Source organism: Nelumbo lutea, chromosome 8 (assembly GCF_056320005.1).
Source record: "Nelumbo lutea isolate HS-2025 chromosome 8, American lotus-T2T, whole genome shotgun sequence".
Lineage (NCBI taxonomy): Eukaryota > Viridiplantae > Streptophyta > Magnoliopsida > Proteales > Nelumbonaceae > Nelumbo > Nelumbo lutea.
The window spans coordinates 9,600,030-9,620,025 of record NC_142691.1 but is presented as its reverse complement, the minus strand read 5'-3'; the positions used below and the strand labels follow the sequence as shown (position 1 = coordinate 9,620,025).

The 19,996-nt window shown below is 37.8% G+C and overlaps 3 long non-coding RNA genes and 1 pseudogene across 4 annotated transcripts; 2 read left to right on the top strand and 2 right to left on the bottom strand.

Annotated features, from left to right (window-relative positions):
- Positions 1 to 457: 457 nt before the first annotated feature.
- Positions 458 to 1,387, bottom strand: LOC148842604 (uncharacterized). Its single transcript, XR_016103482.1, has 2 exons — positions 1,257 to 1,387; positions 458 to 1,132 (listed from the first exon to the last, which is right to left on the bottom strand). It is a non-coding gene; the product is annotated as an uncharacterized LOC148842604 (long non-coding RNA).
- LOC148842603 (uncharacterized) lies at positions 1,207 to 3,135 on the top strand. Its single transcript, XR_016103481.1, has 3 exons — positions 1,207 to 2,253; positions 2,329 to 2,571; positions 2,796 to 3,135. It is a non-coding gene; the product is annotated as an uncharacterized LOC148842603 (long non-coding RNA).
- Positions 2,725 to 3,437, bottom strand: LOC148842602 (uncharacterized). The gene is made up of 2 exons (XR_016103483.1): positions 3,324 to 3,437; positions 2,725 to 3,258 (listed from the first exon to the last, which is right to left on the bottom strand). It is a non-coding gene; the product is annotated as an uncharacterized LOC148842602 (long non-coding RNA).
- Positions 3,438 to 4,494: 1,057 nt separating this feature from the next.
- LOC148842601 (uncharacterized) lies at positions 4,495 to 19,425 on the top strand (annotated as a pseudogene). The gene is made up of 8 exons (XR_016103480.1): positions 4,495 to 4,627; positions 4,798 to 4,857; positions 13,350 to 14,051; positions 16,177 to 16,399; positions 16,481 to 16,576; positions 16,693 to 16,887; positions 17,045 to 17,155; positions 18,997 to 19,425. The product of XR_016103480.1 is annotated as an uncharacterized LOC148842601 (transcript).
- The last annotated feature ends 571 nt before the right edge of the window (positions 19,426 to 19,996 follow it).

Below are 19,996 nucleotides of genomic sequence, written 5' to 3'. Positions count from 1 at the left end.
TGGCAAGTAGTTTCAAGTTGATGTGGCGTTGAAATTTGTGTTTTCCTCGACAATGTATCCTTTTGTTGGTGTTTCAAATTGTTTTTTTTTTTTTTTTTTTTTTATGTGTGTGTCACGGTATGGTTTACATCTCATTCAAGAGCAATTACAGAAGATTTGTGTTCGACCAACTGTTGTTCTCAATTAAAATTTTGGGTTTAACAGTTAGATATTTTAGGATAAGGGCTTTAAATAATAGAAGGGGTTTAACAGTCCAGATAGTCACATCTAGACTTTTGTTTCACCGCTATTGGTTTCATTATTTGTATTGTCAGTTGTGACTTGTGAGCATTATTTCAAGCGAAATTGTCTAAAATTCACCCTTATTTTTTTTATAAATTCTCTTCAACTCATCATAACTTTTCAAAACTTCCAAAATTTACCATCTTATGTTTTTATTTTCTGAAACTTACCATCCGCTCAAAGTATTATTAATATTCATCAGCGAAAATGATCCACATCAACATAAATACAATTTTTATAACCATACCCCTAAATGGCGAATCAACCTTATTAAACATAATTTTATGAGTAATCCAATGTTCATCGTCTCCAACAGCGGCGACGATGGATTCAAGTCGCCTCCATTTATGACCAAAACATCGAAGAGGAGATGATAACTGACAGGATGAACTTCGACAAATTGGTCGGCTCTGATCTCCTTCTTCGGCATCATTGAAGCTAAGAATGTCGATTCTGTTAGTTTGAAAGAACGAAGAAAACCATTTTCTTCAGCATATACAACAGCAGAAGAAACATGCATTGCCCTAACTTCGCACCCCCTACTTCCTCTTCCTCTCTTTCTGGAGTATGAGAGTGGCAGAGAAAACAGAAAAGTCGGAGAGAATAATTATCATATCTCTAGTTTTCTCACCCACTGCAGTCGCTGGCAACAGATGCGTGTCGGCCACTTTCTTGTCAACAACATCTGTCTGTATCTTTTTTTTGCCGAGTTTGTACTGAACATACCGTAGAGGTTTGTTAATTGTTATGCCATTCGACATTGCAACTGCTGTGCAGATGCCTTTCCCACTCCCGGACATGTCCTCTCCCAACAAGAGCTTAGAAAACCTTTCCTTCATCATTTCGATTTCTGGAAACAAATTCAATTCCCACTAGTTAAAAATAAAAATAAAAATACTGTTTTCAGAGTTCATGAGTAAGGACTTTTTTTTTTTTTTCACAAAATGAATGCAGATAAATTAAACCCAGCTCACCGGAGTCTGAAGCCTCATGAGCGTTTGAAATGTTTCTGGTCCAAAGAGGAAGCTCGTACACCCCGTTTGAGTACATCTTCCCACAGCACTCCCCCTCCGACGTCGATGTAAGCCGAGTTGCCAAACCTCACCTCCTCAATCTAAGTTTCCATGGACCCCATGTCCATCACCAGCCCTTTGTCCGTCATAGCCTGGCTATTGATGGAGTGGTCGTTACCCCTTGCAGCAACCGTGAGATGGGCGGACATGGAGGCCGCTCTGATTACTCTATCCGTCATAGCCGGGCCACTGATGGAGTGGCCGTTACCCCTTGCAGCGACCATGAGATGGGCGGACCTGGAAGACGCTCTGATTACTCTAGTTACGTCTTCTCGAGAGACTGGCCTGATGACCGCTAGCAGCTTTGCTTCAACGATACCGCCGAAATCCTTGGCAACAACAGCGGTAATCACTCTTAATAGGCTTGCATCGTCGTCGTCGTCGCCTGGTTTTGTTTTAGTTTCATTATCATGAACGAATTGCTCTAGGAACGCTATTATCGCTGCCATTGGCGGCAAAGCGAAAGGGAGAAACCACCGAAGAGGAAGAAAGCAAAGCAAGAGATTATGAACGTTAAAATAGTAAATTAACGATGTTCGTTAATCAAGCTACCGTTATGAGTTTTGGATGTTTTGAAAAGTTATGATAAGCTTAAAAGAATTCATAAAAAGTGAGGATTCGCATCTACCTTCACATACTTCTCCCAAAAACGTCCCACAAAATTGATACGCGACGCGCGTGATGACTCATACGCATTAAGCGAGACGCGTGCGAAATTCACTTTACGTCGTGAATACACCTCCGTTAATTTCTCTATTGCCCAAATGCGTTTCTTCTCCCATACGCTTCCATTGTACTTACGGGAACCCTTGGCGTCGGCCCCCTTTCGTAACCCACTCACCAGAAATTAATCCGGTCGAATTCCGCCGGCCGATACTGATATCCATACCGGCAGGAGGTAAGTACTCTATAAGTTTTTCTCGTTTCTTATATATTCTTTTGTTTTTTCTCATTCGTTTTCTAACATTCACAGATCTGAATCCGCTGGAGAAGACAAGATTAGCAGAGGCAGCGGAAGAAGAGAACGCTGCTGAAGCTGAGAGATCAGTACCAGAAAGAGGTCGATCACTGGAAACGCTTGTCAAACATGTTACAGGAGATGGAGAAAAGGACCCACCAACAGCAACAGCAACAAACTTCTGTTGAATTTCCTTTGCAGTCGTTGCAGACCTCAGGTTCCGTTTGCTAGCCATCGATCGACGACCTCTTATTACAGGTACTCTTTCCATATTTCTCTATCTAGGGAAAAGTTTTGAAATGCATGTTATCCCTCTCTCTCTCTCATTGTTCGGCAGTTCTTAAGCTCTTAAACGAGACTCCACAAAATAGAAAAAACCTAAACCCGGTGGGAGCAAACAAAAAACATCGATTTTCTGAAACATCCTTTTTCTTTTTTGGGAAATTTTAAACTTTCAATTGTATTGCAAATTTTACATGCAGGCGGAAGCCCAAGAAGCTATTATTCAGAATCTTGCGAACCTATGTGATGTGGCGGAGGCTATGTGCAAGGCGTCTGATGAAGGCTTGAAGCAATCTTTCTTCGAACTTCCAATATGGGGCACCGCTGTGGCCTCATGGCCTCTCTGTCCGACGAGTGATCTGTTGCGACAAATGCCTTTGTAATGATTGTCATGTATTTTCTCATAAAATATTAAAGTTTTTTTTGTCAATATTCTGTCTTTCTTTATTATTATCTGCAACGATATCTCTCTCGGAAGAGGTAGTTGGTTTCAGCAATGATAATTAAGTCTTAGGCTGCATTTGCCTCTTCTTATTTTAAGGACTTGCCTCTTTTTGCAGTCTTAGGCTAAGCGAATGTTGGAATTTTCGAGGTCTTTCAAATTCCGGGGGTGTCAAGGGTTTGAAACGGCATCAGGGGGCTCCTACGCCAGTGGGTTCAGATCTGTAAATGTTAGAAAATGAATGAGAAAAACAAAAATATATATATAAGAAATGAGAAAAACTTACAAAATACTTATCTCCTGTCGGTATAGCTGTTGGCGTCGGCCGGCGGAAATCGATCGGATTGATCTCCGGTGAGTGGGTTACGAAAGGGGGCCGGCGCCAAGAATTTCAGTTCGAAGTAGAATGGAGTATGGAGAAGAAACGTTTTTGTGCAAGAGAGGAATTAACAGAGGTGCATTCACGGCGTGAAATGAATTTCGCACACATTTCGCTTAATGCGCGTGTGTCATGACACTCGTCCTATTCCGTTTTTGTGGAACGTTTTTGGGGGCAAGTATGTGGGGGGCAGATGCGAACCTTAACAAAAATCTAGAAATTACCAAAATTTTTTAAAACTTTGTTTATATTTAATTTATATATATATATATATATTACAACTTATTTTTAGTTCTTAAAAATCATTTTACGTAAGTTGAATAAATCTAGAAAACAAAACCGATTAAACAATTGCAATCAATTGATAATCAACTGTCTTTAGCTAATCGACGAGGTCCAGAATACATATAAGCTAATGGGGCTACGGTGCTAAGTTGTAAATAGTAGTACCAAATAATTTATCAGTTGACTCTAGAAATCTGGAGCCGTCGTCGGTTCGCACTCGGTCCCTACATCACAGAGTGTGCGTACTAACTATCACGCTGTCCTTCATTCACCGGACGTCCACTGTCAAAGTGTCAAGCTTTTGCTGTTCCGTTAACAGGTAGACTTTCCTCTCTTCATTCAGATCTGGCTCCCCATTGTCTAGGAGACTGAGAGGGCTTTTCTGCTTGTTACGTTACTCCTGTCTGCAATACTTAGCTCTGCCTTATATGAAGATCAAGTAGGGCTTGCTGATTGGTTCGTCTTCTATCACCCCTCTCGTCAATTGATTTTTTTCCTGTTATTCATTTTCTGAACTGTTTTCTATTTATAATTCATCCCAATTGATAGTTTTTTTTTTTTTTTATTTCTGAAAAAATTTCAGAGCTTTCGAGCTCTGTACTTCCGATTTCTCTATTGCATTCAGGAGAATTTGTGGCCAAGTTCAATCTTTGATAGTTAACAAAAGTTCATTCATTGTTTTTTTAAGAATTTCTTTCATCGTTTCCCTTTTCTGCTGTGAATATATCGTGCACCTTAAATTTTTATAAAGCTTGTTTAGTATAGATGCATTACATCGTTGATTTGGGTTTACAGGCATCATCAGTACATTGGGAAAGTAAAGCAGGCAGTGTTCCATGCTCAAAATGTTGGTGGAAAGCGTGTTGTTGTCTCAATAGAGGAGAATGTTATTGCTTCACTTGATCTTCGTAGGGGGGGGGGCATATGTAAGTTTATATGTCTATTCCATTATGAGTAAGTGTATTAATTTCAAATCTCCTGTTTTTGTTGACTTTCATGATATAATTTTTATGAACCCATGATTGTTTAATTACTCATCATCTTAAATACCTAAGTAGATTCACTGAGATATTTTTTTGGTTTTGGTTAAATGCAGTCTGGAGACATGTCCTTGGGGCCAATGATGCTGTAGACAAAATTGATGCCACTAGAAAAAGTAATGCTAACATGTAGTTTTAATTCTTAAGAATATTTATTTTACTATTGCTTTTTTATTCTCCTAAGTTGGTCTTGTTAAATAGCTGAATTAAATAGGAACAAATAGGATAGCCATACATTTTCTAAGCTCTCATGGATTAAAAAACAAGCAGAGAATGATAAGATAGTGAACATTACTTCCATTATAAACTCATATTATAAGTCATTGTGGATTACTACAATACAATAAGCTACCTTTTTCCTCAAAAAAATGTACATTTCTTCTGTAACATTATCGTTACAAGCAATAAAAGTTTGAGTTACTGATAAAAAAATAATGTATTAGTATGGAGGGATGTGCCTTAGTCCTTGTGGCATGTTATTTGATAAGTTAGATGCTTCAAAGCCAGGGTGAAAATCTTATTCAACTGGCATATAAGATCTACCTATGAGTGAGATGTATCAGGGCAACAATACCTTTCTAGTCGGTGGTCTTTTTTTGGGGAGGAGCTCAGATTTCCTGCCCACAAACTCTTCCCACATGCCTACCTGCTGGACATTACAGGTGTGCATTGGGAACATCTCCCTTGTCATTCATGTGGAGATGTTTCCAATACATGGAAATAGTGTCTCTTGGGTAGGAGATCCAGAGTGGACGCTGAGTGGGTCAGTCAAAGGGTTTTTCTTGTTTTTTTTTTCTCATTTGGTGAGGTTTGCTTACCTGAATGAGGTGTTCACTTTGGGAACCAAGGCTTTGGTCTTTTTGATGATATGCAAAATGCATGATAGCCAAGAGCCATCTATCTTCACTCTAATCCAATTGATAACCATCCATGAATTACCTTCTATTCACAGTCTCCTACGTCTGTTCCATTAGAGCAAAGTATTCATTGATGTAAATGAAGCAGATAAGAAGTGGTCAGGATGGTTGCTTCTCAGTTTATTATTCCTTTGTAAAGTATCTTGGTGGTTCCATCATGAATCCTTCTTTCCCATGCAAAGTGGTCTGGGATTCCTCTACTCCCTCTAAAGTCCCATTCTTGGTTTGGACAGCTGCTTTGTGGAAGTGCCTGGCAAAGGATGTACTATTAAGGAGAGGGTTAATCCTGAAAACCCTATCTTAATTTTTAGGCTGTCTCAAAAAATTTGGGTAAATAACCTTGCCACATCTTGAGCCTCCCACCTGCACCCAAAGAGAATGCACAAAACCATCCAAACATAATTCACAACGGTACATGAGATTAGTAAATGAGGTATAGTCTCACCATTAGGGCTGTAATTGGATCTGATTTGGCAGAATCCTAATCTGATCTGATTATTGAAAACTTGCATCTGGATCCTATCGGATTTGAATTCAAATCCTAATGGACTCGGATCGGATTCAGATTTAATGTGACTCTGCAAAATAAAAAGTTAATTACTTTTCAACTTGTATATATAATAAATTAATGTAAATATAACATACTGAATTTATTATATATAAATTTATATATAATATAATATATAAAATTGAAATCAATAAATATTTTAATATAATCTTTGTAGTGGTACTTAGATTAAATTTTGGGAACATGTTTGGTTAAGGGTCTTCCCCTTTGAAGAAAAATTGCCCTCACTTTTTACACACACTTGTACTAAAAATAAGCCCATCTCTAAATTCTTGATTCCTTTAAACTCAAGTAATGGCTTTAATTGGGATTTGGACTTTTAGAGGGGTAAAAGAGATTTTAAACTCTAGAGTGTAACTACTTCAACAGTCGGAAGATTACTTTCTTGGTCCTTCTAAGTCAAATAACCGAATTTGGACTTGTACCACTTCAGGCATTTTGTTGTGCTTTTTCAAAGCCTTGTCCTAGCCTCTCTCTAATTCTTTGCCTTCTTTTCCAGTTAAGGAGGTATGGTGTAAGCCTATTCCTCCTAGAATTGGTATTTTTTGTTGGGAAGTTGTCTATGAAAAGATTAAAACTTGTGCTTTGCTTAAAAGAAACAACCAAAGTGGTGTTTATCTCTTCGCTAGTGTACTTTGTGTAAGGATAATGGTGAGACCTATTTATCTCCTATTCTTTCATTGCTTTTATTTGGGAATGTCTTTCTCCTTATTTGAATGTAGATGGAATCCGTCAGCAGATGTTCAAAGCCTATTTGCTCCAACTACCCTTATAGGGCCAAAGAAAAGGGGAAGACTCATGTGGAGGTGTATAAGAGTGGCAACAATTTGGTAAGAAAGTAATCCTAGAATTTTTCTAGAGAAGGAGAGAAGCAAGGAAGACATGTTGAAGAAAATTATGATTAGAGTGGCACATTAGTTGAAATCCTTGGATACCTTTTCAAATGTGTCAATGGATGATTTACTCAAAAAGTGAAAGGAAGTGACTGAATCTTGCTCAACCAAGATTATCTCCAATTACCAATGGTCTCCACCGGAAAGAGGGTCCATCAAACTTAACTTTGATGGCAGCAGCACAGGAAACCCAATAATGTTAGGTATTGGTAGTGTCTTTAGAGATGGGGAGGGCAAGATAATAGCTCTATAATCAGAATTGTCTAGGGAGGGAGACTCCCTTAGAGCAAAAGTATTGGCTTTGCTGGAAGGTGTACAAAGGGTGTAAGAATTGAACATTGGGAACTTGATTATTGAGGGTGATTTGAAATTGGTAGTAAGCTGGATACAAAGTGAAGAGTTGAAGCTATCAATTTACAACAAAGAAAAGAAATTCAGATTGTTGACAGAAGACGGAAGTCTCTTTCAATTGGATTAAACGATGTGCTAATTCCTTAATTGATACTTTAGCCAAACAAGGGGTGGGGAGACTTTATTTTGGGCACAATTGTAAGTGAGGGGAATTGTTGTGGGGAGAACTAAAAAGGCTTCGGTGGGGTCTAATGGATCGCATCTCAAAGGGAATAGGATGAACAAGGGGAATTCTGTTAAAGTGACTCAACGAAGGTATTAAGCTGGAATGTCAGGGGTTTGGGAGGTCAGCTCAAAAGAAGCTTAGTGAAATAAACATTGAAGAGAGAAAATCCAGACATAATTGTCCTTCAGGAATAAAAAAAAAAAGAAGTCATCGACAGAAAACTTATGAAAGCCATATGGGGAATAAAGGGTAGAAATTGGACTGCTGTTCCAGCTGAGGGATCCACTGGAGGTATCATCCTAAGATGGAAGGAAGATGAAATTTCAGGTTTGGAGATTGACAAAGGTGAATTCTCAATCTTGGTTCTGTTCACAAATATTAAAGATAGATTCAGCTGGATCCTCACTGGTGTGTATGGTCCTAACTCTCCCTCTGATAGAGTGAGGTTTTGGGCCGAGCTGGAGTCCCTGCATGAGGAGGAGGATATACCATGGTGTTTAGTGGGCGACTTCAATGTCACTAGGTTCAGTTCGGAACATTCTAGTGGTAGAATCCCAACCAGAAGTATGAGAAAATTCTCTAACTTTATTGACAGACACAATCTGTGTGATCTCCCCCTTACCAATGGACTATTCACCTGGTCAAACATGCAAGAAAGCCATAAGCTGCAGACTTGATAGATTTCTGCTATCTCAGGATTGGTTGGAGAGATTCCTGAACATGTGTCAAGAACTTCGTCCAAGATGTACTTCAGACCACTGGTCCATATTGCTGAACACCGAAAGAATCATCAAAAGAAAGACCCCATTTAGATTGGAAATTTTCTGGCTACACCACAAAGATTTCAGTAAAAATTGTTGCAACATGGTAGGAAGACTTCAAAGTAGAGGGGTGGGCTGATTTTGGGCTTCTTCAGAAATTAAAAGCTTTGAAGTAAAACCTTAAAGCTTGGGGGAGAGAAGCATTTAAAGCTGTTGAAGAAGAGAAGAAAAGAATTCTTTCAGAATTAGAGGATTTGGATAGTAGAGAGCAAAATGGGACCCTTAATGCCTTAAACAGAAATAAAAGAGCAGAATTAAGAAAGGAATGGGAACAGCTAGTTAGAAGGGAAGGAATCTATTGGAGACAAAGATCAAGAGTGAGATGGTTGAAAGAAGGAGACAATAACTTTATTTCTAAGCTATGCCTCATGAAGGAATAGGAAGAACTTTATTTCTAAGCTCAACCTAAATCAGATGGAAATGGAGAATCTTGTGGAAATTTTGGAAGCTTTCCTTTCCTTCTTTAAAAACCTCTACTCCAAGGATAGTGAAAACCAGTTTACATTATATAATTGGGAAGGCACTACCCTATCAGTTGAAAAGAGGGATTGATTGGAAAAAAACTTTGAAGAGGAAGAAGTTAAGAAGACTATTTTCAGCATGGACGGAGACATGGCTCCAGGGCCGGATGACTTCCCTATTCTTTTCTTCCAAAAGTGTTGGGAAATTGTAAAGTCAGATCTCATGGATTTTTTCAGGGATTTCCACTCTTCTGCCATTGTTAACAAAGGCCTAAACTCTACCTTTCTCTGCCTCATCCCTAAGAAAGGGGGAGATTTGGAAATTAAAGATTTTAGACCTATAAGTCTGGTTGGGAGAACAAAATTTTGGTGAAGGTACTGGCCAACAGACATAAAGAAGTCCTTGAATATCTAATTTCCTCAAATCAGTTTGCTTTTGTAAAAGGAAGACAAATTGTGGACAGAATTCTTATTGCAAATGAGTGTGTGGAAGACAGAAAATCTTCTAGGATCCCGGGGGTCCTTGTGAAACTTGATCTAGAGAAGGCGTACGACAAAGTGGATTGGGACTGTATTCTTGAGTGCTTAAGGCTAAGAGGCTTTGGGAGAAAATGGATCAGGTGGATTAAAAGTTGTATTGGATCTCCTTGGTTTTCAGTGTTGATAAATGGTGAAGCGAAAGGTTATTTCAAGGCTAGTAGGGGTCTAAGACAAGGTTGCCCTCTTTCCTCCTTACTATTCACTTTGGTGGTGGATATATTTAACTACCTTTTTGACAAGTCAATTCTTCTCAACTTGGTGAAAGGGTTTGAAGTGGGTAGGGATAAGATTCACATCTCTCACTTACAGTTCGCTGATGACATAATCCTGTTCTTGGATGCCTCCACAACTAACATCGCAAACACCAAAATGGTAATCGAATGTTTCGAGCTTTTCACTAGTTTGAGAACTAATTTTTGCAAAAGTAGTATTGTTGCTCTTAACTCAGTGGAAGTGGAACTTCTAGAAAACTTCAAATCTTTGCTGGGGTGCAAAGAGGAGAATCTCCCCATTACCTACCTTGGAATGCCTCTTGGAGGGAATCCAAAATCCCTCAACTTCTGGAGACCAGTGATGGAGAAATGTGAGAAGAAACTATCAACTTGGAAAAAGTGTTATCTCTCAAAAGGGGGTAGGCTTACTCTCTTTAAAGGCCTCCTTATCAAATCTGTCAGTCTACTTTCTTTCAGTCTTCTAGATTTTGACCAAAGTCAGAAATCAGATTGAGAAGCTTCAAAGGAACTTTCTTTGGGAAGGTGGTGGAGATAAGAGAAACCATTTAGTCAGCTGGAAACAAGTATGCAGACCTAAAGAGGAAGGCAGTTTGGGTATTGGACAGCTTAAAGAGAAAAATTCTTCTCTCCTAGGCAAATGGCTCTGGAGATTTCCGAAAGAACCCAATGCTCTTTGGACAGCTGTCATCTCAAGTAAATATGGATGAAATACAAACGGGTGGGATTGCAATCTCCAATTGAAGAGGATAAAGGCCACAAATCCTTGGAAAGGTATCTGTCCCATTCATACTTCTTTCTTTCCTTTTATAAGGTATAAAGTGGGAAATGGTTCTAAAATTAAATTCTAGAAAGATCTTTGGTGGGGGGGAATCTACCCTGGAAGCCTCTTTCCCTAGGCTGTTTAACCTTACCCTTGATCAAGAAGCCACTATTTCTTCCTGTCTTCCAAACCAAACTGCTGAGAATTCTTTAAACCTCCATCTCAAAAGACTCCTAAGGGATTCAGAGATTTCTGATTTAATAGCCCTAATTCAAACCCTCAAAGATGCCTACATATCCCCCTCTCATTCTGACACCCGAATATGGACCCTTCACCCAAATAGCGAATTCTCTTCTAAGTCTATGTTCAGGGCTTTGATTGCTGAGGAACAGCATTCCTCTTTTCCTTGCAAGAAAATCTGGTGTAGCCACATCCCTTCAAGAATTTGCTTCTTTGTTTGGGAAGCTTGTCTCCAGAAAGTTAATACTTGTGATCTCCTACAGAAATAAACTTTTGGGAAGACGCTCCATATCTCCTCATGTTTGTATTTTATGCCTCAGCGAGGGTGAATCTGCAGATTACATCCTTCTTCACTGCAGTTTCACCCAAAGGATATGGTCCCACTTCTTGAAAATGGCAGATTATAGCTGGGCTTTTCCAAAACACATTATGGACACATTGAATCAATGACAAGGAATAGGGCTAAGCAAAAGGGGTAAGGTCTTTTGGCAATCAGTGCTACATGCAGTGTTGTGGGGTGTTTGGGATGAAAGAAACAATCGCCTCTTTGACAATAAAAGCAGAACCTTGGAGGAATTAATCTCAGATATTACCTACCTTTGCATCCTTTGGACGGTGAATTCAGCTCTGTTCAAAGGACTTTCAGTCAATGATCTTATCAGAGATGTTCACCCCTTTCTGTTTCTCCCTCATCCCCAGCAAACATCCTTGTGCCTTAGGTAATCTGGCCTTGCTGGTATTGAAGGTACAGTAAGGGACGAAAGGGGCAATATATGCTGGACTTTTGGTGGTCCTATCGGCTGGGCTGATTCCACAAAGGCTGAAGTGATGGCTGCTCTCACCAGAATCAGGATAATAAAAAATTTGGGAATTCAGAATTTGATAATTGCAGGTGATTCAGCAAATACGATAAAATGGTTAATTTAGTTTGGATTCCTAGGGAACACAATCATACTGCAGATGGCCTAGCTAAATTTGGTGTGTACTTGGACCATTTGTATAGCGACAAGCTTCCTCCTTTGTAACTTGTAGTGGTTCTCCCCCTGCTTTGTATACCTCCCCTTGTTCCCCCTCTTTTTCTTAATAAATTCTTGTTAAATTTTCTCAAAAATTGTTATGGGGAGAGAGAAGAGATTTTATCTATCACTGACCTACTTTACACCTTTGTATTTCTATATTTTGTACAATCCTTTCTACTTTATCATCAATAAAATTATGCTGTTATTGATCAAAACATATAGAGGAAAATGATGCACTTTATTCATGAAGTCCAATTTAAGGCAATGTTTTCAAGCCATCATTGACCCAGATGGTTGAACCATTCAACTCGGAAACTGGTCCCATTTACTCTATAACCCTGCATTGTGAGAAAAACATGGACAAGATGTAGCACCGTGTGGACAACAACTTGGACTTCTACATAGACTAAAATTTGCCTAGCGTTTTGGATTCCTTAGATTGGAAGTGGAAGGGGACTCTCAGGTGGTCATCTCCTGGATAAGATGTAGCACCCAGACCCCGTGGATCTATAGGCACACATTTAGGGAGATTGAGAGCATTGCAAGGGAGTTGAGTGTTACTTTCAAATAGTTGAGAAGAACAGCGAATGAGATGGCGGATACTCTAGCTAAACAAGGGGCTATGAGACATCAAATGTTTTGGGCAAAACTGTAAAACTGTATTTTGGGGTTCTCACCCTGTTGTAACTTTTTTTTTTATCAATCACCATGTTGTAACTTTTCTTATTTGGCTCTAATTAAATATTTTCTTAATGATAAAAAAAAAGGAAAGAAAAACTGTCGAAATAGTTAGCAAACTGTCAACCCAAGCGTTTGAACTGTTAAATCGTTTGGCCCGGGTGATGGCTTGCAAGTAATCACTATCTCTCTCCCTTAAATGTGATGTTATTCACATCAATTAGTGGTCATAACTATCACATTTCAAACCTCAATAAATAGTAAGAATCACGACGTGATCTCTCTCTCTCTCTCTCTCACACACACACACACACACTCTCACTCTCACTCTCTTGCGTGCGTGTGTTTCTGATTGATTGAGTGATTGACTCACATCGATAAAATCATAAAGTCTGAATGCATTTTCTTTTGTTCTTTTTTTTTTCGAGAACTTGTAGTTCCGTGTGGTATGTTATTTAAACTGTTTTAGGAATATTTGTCTAAGGAAATCAATCTCATCATATTTTTATATGTTTATGGGTCAATCTGTTTGACCTGGACAGTTGAACCACTGACCCGTGACCCAGAAGGAAAAGTGGTTCCATTTCCGGTTGTTTTTTAAAACATTGAATTAAGGTACAAATGGAGCCATCTTTAAATTATCGAGAGATGCAACATCTATGAATTAAACCTATCAAAGGTTTAAAAGCTCCTTTGTAACTTGAAACTATGTTGAACACAATTACTTCAGCACATTTTATTGATGTTATTTACTAGAAACTTATTTTGTTATATCTAAGATTTATTCATGCTTGAAACTGAATATATTTCCCCTTTTTATGTTTCCATGTTTGAAATCAAAGATTTTGTTGTTTCTTTGTTTCTTAGCTGATATTGGTCTCCACTTTTGTATTCTGGAAAGGGAAATCTTTTGAAACTCAAAGGAACTCTGATGCTTGCATGCCCTGATGACATAGCTGCTATACAAGGAATGAGGATGAAAAACTCTGAGAAGAACAAAATGACACGAGGCCACAGTGGATTTTGAAAACTGCTGATAGTTCTTACTAGAGTAGGCAAGCTGTATGCCCTGCATACAAGAGATGGATGAGTCATTTGATCTCTTTTACTGCTTTCTCTTCGTAGATCAGAAGCCTGTCAATATCCCACTGGGTTGGACATATATCAATGGTGGAAATCCATCTATTCTTGTTGTTGGTAAATGTGGACTTGGTTTTGATGCACTTGGTGTTCTCTCTTTTGTTGATTCATACACTGGGAAGGATTTTGTATCTTTGAATCTTGCTTATTCAGTAGCACAAGTTACTCCATTGCCATTTACGGATTCAACAGAACAATGACTCCATCTGCTTATGGATTCTGTCAACCATGTACACGTATACCCCAGAATTCCTGAGGCTATTGATATCTTGCAACGTGAGCTACCAAACATATACTGGTATTCTGTTGAATCTGAGGACATCATTAGAGGGCATGCAATAGAAGGAAATTGTATTCTTGAAGTGGAGGATGACTACTGCTTTAACACCAGAGAGTTGTTGTCTGTTGCATTTCCCTATGATTCAGAAAAAATATTGCAACTGCAACATGGAAATTAGATGAAGTTCACAATATTATCCTAATTTCTTTCTTTCTTTTGCTACATGGTAGTTCTTTCTAACTATTACCTATTCTATATCTTCTTTATATACCAAATGTCCTTTATTTGGGTGGATTCTAAATTAAATGTTTTAGGCTTATCCTCATTTGTTCTTGACTTGGTTGAGAATGACAGTACAGTGATATTTTCATTCTACTTATAACCTTCGTGCCTCATTTGGAGGAAGACAACATATTATGTTTAGGTTGAAAATGAGGATAAAGGACTGTTGATTCTTTATAAAAGAAGATATTGGTTTAACTTTCTCCAATCTATAACCTTGTTAAGATGAATGTTACATGCTTCCTCCAGCTTGTCATTAATCTACCCATTTATGCTTATACTTGCCCACCCTACAGGAAATAAAATGTAAAAAAGTCAATTCTGCTTACTATCATCCCATTTCTTTAGTGAAAGTTTGTACCTCGAGATATGTCCTTGAATCCTGCATGGTGCATTAAGTTTTGGCAGCATTTCATCCTGCATTGAACTTTAAAATCAAAAGTATACATGGCCCTCTGTACAACAAGTTTCTATAGTATTAACAACCCATTCAAGGACCCCTAAAAAGTCGACATCCAAAAGGAGTAGGGCTGAATCTTGGAAGCATAGATAATTAGAGAGATAGCAGGAGACTGTAACATGTACAAGTTTTAGATGAGCCCCAAGGTCAGTCAATTACATGTCAGATGCATTAGCATAACAAGGCACCAAGGGGAAGCAGTTGTATTGGGGAAGGATCCCTCGTATTGGGGACTTTTAGGAAAGAATTGATGGGACATTTCTTCTGTTTTTTCTTTCTTTTTTTTTCTTTTTTTTTTATTGATGGTAAAAAGTATTGTATTAAGTAAGAACTATAATGAGGGGTGAGAGACACTCAAACACGTACAAAAAGTGTGCCTATAAGTATGCCCAGCATATACACTCAGCTCCCATACATTTCTTCTGTTTCTTAGGGGAAGGTTAGTAAGGGCTAGGCTTTGTATCAGGGTGCTTGGCACAATCTGCTTTATGTTTCATTCTTTTCATACATAACAAATAAAACTTCATCGCTACTGATAAAAGAGTGTTGGTCTTATAACTGTTTTATAGAATTTTCCCTTTTGTCTCCTTGCATTTGCTAATCACACAGCACAGTGGATTCATTATCCAATTCAACCACCCTGAGCTAATGCTATGGACAACATCCCCTTTAATTTCTCTCTCTCTCTCTCTCTCTCATTATGGATGGTTGATCCAAGTTAACAAGAGTAGTTAGTTTGGGGTATCTCCTTGTCATCAAATCTCAATTGCACCATAAGAAATTTCTTTTGCATACATGCTCTCGAAAGGAATTTCTTTACAAATTAACTAACAGTGCTTTTTTTACATGCGGACATTTATCTACAAACTGTGTATTCTACATGTATACATGTAGATAATATTATTTTCTTTTATAGGAAATGGTAACTTCATTAAAAAAAACTTAAAATACAACTGTCACCCCTAGAGTTGGGTTTGAGATACAATCACTGAGTCACAACTCTGCCCAGAACATGTTCCCCCTAACAGCCCCCTGTTTAGCTAATGTATCTGCTAATCCATTAGCTGATCTTCTTATCACTTGAAGTAGACACCAACCTCTCTTGTTAGGCTGATAATTTCCCTCATCGACTGTCTATGTATCCATGCCCCCAAATTACCTGATTGAAGCCACCCTTTTACCAGCTTTGAGTCCTCTTCTACTTCTACTTGTAGTCCTAGCTGCTTTGTGTATCTTACACCTTGTAGTAACGCCATCAATATGTAATAATTTATATATATATATATATAGATAATATTATATATAATTTCTTAAAATGTTATTACTTAATAGATATTGGAGAATATATAAACCATGGAACCAAGTTGATTCCTCATAGCTTTATTAGATCATGGGAATAATTCATTTAAGAACTATTTAATTATAATAGGGCTTACTGTACATTGCTTTTGCTCTTGTTGCATATATTCTTAACTATTATCCATGCTTAACTATTCTTTGTATTATTGATAAAAAAAAAAAACTACTTTGTATAGACTGAAATCATTTATGATTTGTGTTCACTAGGTGGTTTGTACTCAGGCTAAGGTTAATAGCATATCAAGATGTGATGTGTAAATATATTTCAAGAAATCTGCTCTTTGTAGCTGCTGTTTCACCTAAAGGTGCTGGTGAGATTGGAACAGCTGCACCTGAGGAATCTTGGTTGGTAGTATATCTCATTGACACCATTACCGATCGTATCCTGCACCATGTGACTCATTTTGGTTCACAGGGTCCTATCCATGCTGTAAGTGGTTATATCTTTATTTTCATCATTGTGTATTTTTATGGGTGATGGAACTGATCCCCCTTCTTTTTATTTCTCAAGATCTTTAGTGAGAACTGAATTGTATACCATTACTTCAATCTTAGAGCACACAGATATGAGATGTCTGTAATTGAGATCTATTATCAGTCTCGGGCTGTAAGTATCTTTTCAGTTCTTATGAATTCCTTTTTGTACTTGTATTTTTGTACTTGTACTTTGTACTGTTTAAATTAATCTTTCTCTGTATTCCCAAAATTGGCTTCTGTACCCAGGATAACAAAGATGTTTGGAAGCTTGTTCTTGGAAAGCATAATCTTACTTCAGCTGTTTCTTCATATTCTCGGCCAGAGGTGATGGTGAAATCCCAGTCGTATTTTTTCACTCACTCAGTCAAGACAATGGCAGTGACTTTAACAGCCAAGGGTATTACTTCCAAGTAACTTCTTATTGGTACAATTGGTGATCAGGTCAGTTGAAATCTACAGACAAACATTGATTCTTGAATGCACTCTTATTAAATTCTGTTGTGCAACTGGAACATTTTGCAGAGCAATTTGCTATGTTTCCAACATCTTTGTCTGTGTGTATGTGTGTACTGACAGTGCTGCAATTTTTGCTGTATAGGTGCTGGCACTTGATAAACGTAATTTAGATCCTCGACGATCGATTGATCCAACACAAACAGAGAGAGAAGGAATAATACCTTTAACTGATTCATTGTCAATTATTCCTCAGGTACATTACCTTTTCTTTCAACTATTCTATGTCTTTCTTTTCATGATTTTTTTTTTCTTTCATTCTTTACAAAGAAAGCTCCAGGAAGATTACCTGGGATATCTTTTTCCACAGACATCTTTACAGTTTACCAGACCATTAGATGGATCTAAAAGTTTATCTAGCTGTAATATGTACAATATATTGTTGAGTTGTTAACTAACCTTCATTGGAGCTGCTCCATATAGAAAAGGACAGCCGATTCAAGTTGTAATTCCTGGGTAGAGAGGTGGTTGCAAACACAATTCTCAGCTTATCTTTATCACTATTTGAGTTTAGTGTGCCTGGAATGAGTTTCTCTGCAAAATTCACTTGCATTTAATATACCTATGTTATTTCACTTGTGTGTATTTGTGCATGTATATCTGCAGCCATACCGACCTTAGCTTGGCTTGATTATTAACTTAAAAATGAAAAGGACAACATCTCTATGCCAGTTCAAGAAGCAACAGAAATCAAGAGGATCTATTTAGAAAGGACATTCCAATGCTAGTCCACTGTTGAGGACTTGGGAAGGTTTGACTGGAGACAGACCTAAGCTCTGCATTCTTTTGCATGAAGTGTCTGCTCTCAGTCTCAAATCTGTATAGTTGCACTTGTCAGCCCAAGATTTTACCATCACAACCAATAGCCCCTAAATCAGAAGCTTCTTTCTACAAGATAACAATGCAAGTTTGCTTGTTATATATACATGTAGCAGACCATAAGAGGAAGAAACAAAGGTTGAAAGAAATTGAGTGTAGGACTATATGTTTCACCCCCCTTCACCCCTCTTTATCTGCTAAGTTTCCCACCAAAAGATCTCTGTAGGGACATTATCCAAATGTTGTTCTAGGATATCCACAATTTTGGGAGGGGTGGACTGGTTATGGACCTAACCTTTGACATTTTTTTTGCACACAATTTCTGTCAGACTCAAACCCGTTTTTCCATGCTTCTTAGCCTGGGATTTTACTATTGCACAAAAAGGATCTCTACCGTCTGTCAAATTTAGCTGATTGTATTCTCCATTCCTTTTCCTTTTACAAATACATTCATGAAAAAAGAAAATGAAGAAAGAGGAAAGTAAAGCTCTATGATGGATTCCCTAGTCCAAGTATCTTTCATACCATATTCCAGGGTTGTTGCCACCATGTTTCCATAAACTATGTAATGGATTGAGCAAGGAACAGAAGTAAGATTACAAGGGAGGAGCTACTGTGAAACATCTTTAAGGTCTCAATATGAGATACAGACTTTTGTTTATCTATGTTTTCTTTGCTAAAAAATACTTGAAGCTGTGTATGTGATGACTCCAAGTGGAGCGGGCTCCAAGGCATGTGGCTCAAGTGACAAAGAAAGAAAATAGAAGAAACAATTCAAAAGAAAGAAATAAGAAAAATGAAATTGGATGGAACTTTATAGATGGAGATTGATTACATGGAAATATCACAAGGTTTGTATACCAAAATATATATATATATATATATATATATATGTATATTACAAGGTTTTGGGACTCAATCACCCAAAGAAGAGGGGATTCACTTACCCAAAAGGGTTCTCTCTCTCTCTCTCTCTCTCTCTCTCACACACACACACATAAACAAAGGCCCTTAGCTCTTACAAAGAATGGATAATGTGGATCCCTCATACTTGAGGTTATATGCCTTTTTATAGAAGAAATATAGCTGTTGGAGCATTTAAACAAAGTTAGCTGTTAGAATATGGTTAAGTGCTTCTTGTAACATGATTATATGCTGCATCATATACTTTGTCCTATGCTAGTTTGGTTTTTATTGATATAAGGGTTGTTTCCGCAGTCTTACGTGACACACTCACTCAAGGTGGAAGGGCTACGGGGCATTGTAACGGTTCTTGCTAAGCTGGAGTCAACTAGCCTTGTCTTTGCATATGGAGTGGATCTCTTCTTTACCAGAATTGCACCTTCACGTACCTATGATTCACTAACAGAGGATTTCAGTTATGCTTTGCTTCTCATAACAGTTGTTGCATTGATTTCAGCTATCTTTGTAACATGGATCTTATGTGAGAATATGGATCTGAGAGACAAAAGGAGGTGAGTCGGTATCTCCTTTTTGGTTCCTTTTTTGTCCTTTTAATTTTTTTGTACTTTCATCAAGTTATTTTTGTTTCTTCTTCATTGTATCATTTGAGCCTTAGTTTGGGACTTAACCCCACCTTGTAATATTACATTTTTTCTTAATTTGGTATTGCGCCATTGCATGCAATTTAATTTCTATAGTTTCTAAAACAGAAAATTCAAAGGAAAAGCTCACATATTGCTGGTAAATTCCATTTTGGTTTAAAGTCATGCAAAAATCAGGTCCATCAAATACTCTAGTACAAAGCACTGGCACTTGAATTGAAAGTACATTTTTTTTCATCATATGGATGACTTCCAATCAATAATATCACAGAAATTAGATATTTCTGAACCAGTAGGCTCCTGCACTTGAACCTTGAACACCTTATGCAGCTGTTTATCACATTGTTTACCTCTAAAAACATTATCGTATTTAACTGCTAGGAGAACAAATAACAAGGAAAAAGCCTCTAGATTGACTGTGACCTGTTTCCCTCTTTTTTGACAAGAGCTTTGGCTTTGCTTATACGTTTTAGGCTTTATCAGAAATGATTTCAACAGAGCCACTTAGGTGGTAGTAGTGTTCAAGGTTTAGCTTTTTTTCTTTGTTATCTTATCCGAAAAATATTAAAAAGGAAAAGAAAGGTTGGATAAAAAGATATGGCCTTATTATGTAGCAGCTGATATTTGTAAAACAAAGCAAACAGAGGAGGTGG